This window comes from Anneissia japonica, unplaced genomic scaffold (genome assembly GCF_011630105.1).
Source record: "Anneissia japonica isolate Jap-2015-1 unplaced genomic scaffold, ASM1163010v1 scaffold70121_len2046_cov189, whole genome shotgun sequence".
In the NCBI taxonomy this organism is placed as follows: Eukaryota; Metazoa; Echinodermata; class Crinoidea; order Comatulida; family Comatulidae; genus Anneissia; species Anneissia japonica.
In genome coordinates, this window is record NW_022683318.1 from 1 (window position 1) to 2,042 (window position 2,042).

At 29.0% G+C, this 2,042-nt stretch overlaps 1 long non-coding RNA gene across 1 annotated transcript; it reads right to left on the bottom strand.

Annotated features, from left to right (window-relative positions):
* Positions 1-186: 186 nt before the first annotated feature.
* LOC117099862 lies at positions 187-1,904 on the bottom strand. The gene is made up of 3 exons (XR_004444032.1): positions 1,858-1,904; positions 1,468-1,503; positions 187-326 (listed from the first exon to the last, which is right to left on the bottom strand). It is a non-coding gene; the product is annotated as an uncharacterized LOC117099862 (long non-coding RNA).
* Positions 1,905-2,042: the final 138 nt, after the last annotated feature.

Consider the following 2,042-nt stretch of genomic DNA (forward strand, 5'->3'; position numbering starts at 1 on the left):
TGTAAACTTAGTATCTTGAACTTAAAATTGATCGAGTTCTTAGTCCACATATCAAGCGCCCTGGGAATCTTATTTGATGGATACGGCGCTATTTAATTATTATTATTATTATTATTATTATTATTATTATTATTATTATTATTATTATTATTATTATTATTATTATATAATTGTATTGTATTGTGTATTAATACAAATTTAACTAACCGAATAATAAATGATCAGCGCACAATTTTGAACATCCTTCTAATTCTTCTTATTCTTCCTATATTTCCTCCTCCTGATCCTCCTACAACGTCCTCTGTACCTTGGACGAAATCCCCTTCCTGTATATATATATATATGTATAAAAAAAAATCTTCAGGTGTGATGCTTCGGATGCATATTGCTATCAACATAAACATATATTTTGAGTCATTATTTTGTACGTACGAGATAAATATCTAGTATGTACCGCCGACTGCTCATTGCCGGACAGCTATAGGCTTAAGCTTAACCATGCATTTACTTACACTCGGATATAATAATAAAACGGTTATCGATGTTTCATAATAGCAAATTAAAAATTACATAGCGTAACGACTACTCATGGGGTCCGGAACCAATAAAATGGGGGATGTGCATTGCGTTTCAGGTATTTTTTCTCTACACTTTGAGAGTTGAAATCTACCTACTTTTCAAGGCGTCGGAGGCGATCCGGCTGGTCCGGTTTTGGCTGGACCAGGAATTTACAACTCAATATCGTTTGTACTTTCTATGACGCAACTTCTCTTTTTTTTTTTTTTTTTTTTGACAAAATTAATTGACCTGACTTCAAGCAACAAACAAATCAGTCAACCTTGTCTAAATGTAAATTAAAGTAAATAGAAATGTATATGTTCTACAATTTAAAAAAAAAAGAAAGCAAGTCTGTACGGTTAGTGGTTGCCGAGATATGCTGCATGCATATCCCTAATTTGCAAATTAGATCTAATTTGCATATTAGATCTAATTTGCATATCAACTAAGGTGTAATTACACCAGCCCCACCTCTGTGTATTTTGATTATTATAATTATATAATTAATTTATTCCATTTCAAGAGCTAGATTTTATGGGACTAATTAAATCATTAATTTTGTATATTAAATATGTTAAAAATAGCCGAAATATTTAAAATAGCGGTCATTTGGAATTTCAATTTTAAAGTGAAATATTATTTTTATTTTCATTGGCACTTATAATATGAAAGAATATTTTATACATTAGCATCTTTTAATATCATAAACGTACAATTATTGGTAATAAAATGCTTGAAAATAGCGGACATTTGAAATTGGTGGGTACCCCCTTGCGCATAAATAAACAAAATGACACATAATTTTATATTCAGTGATGTCTATAATAAAACATATACCAGTTCCGATTAAAAAAAAAAAAAAAAAAAAAAGCAAATAAGCAACCAACTAAAATTTCCTGGACAACTTACGTGGGTCTCGGCGAATTCTACTTTGCTCTACAAGCTCTTCAAGATGAAATTGAAAAAGATAGAAAACAACGTTTGAAAATTTAAAGTGAAATATTATTTTTATTTTCATTGGCACTTATAATATGAAAGAATATTTTACACATTAGCATCTTTTAATATCATAAACGTACAATTATTGGTAATAAAATGCTTGAAAATAGCGGACATTTGAAATTGGTGGGTACCCCCTTGCGCATAAAAAAAAAACAAAATGACACATAATTTTATATTCAGTGATGTCTATTATAAAACATATACCAGTTCCGATTTTTTTTAAATATAGCAAAAAAAAAAAAAAAAAAAAAAAAAAAAAGAAAAAAAAAACCAACAAAAATTTCCTGGACAACTCACCTGGGTCTCGGCGAATTCTACTTTGCTCTACAAGCTCTTCAAGACAAAATTGAAAAAGATAGAAAACAACGTTTGATGTAGAGTTAAAAGGTCTATATGTGTGTTTGTGAATATATAAGTGCAGGTTATATTTATATTTGAAAATATTAATTGCAAACAAAATTCCAATTTAGCTGATAATAAAT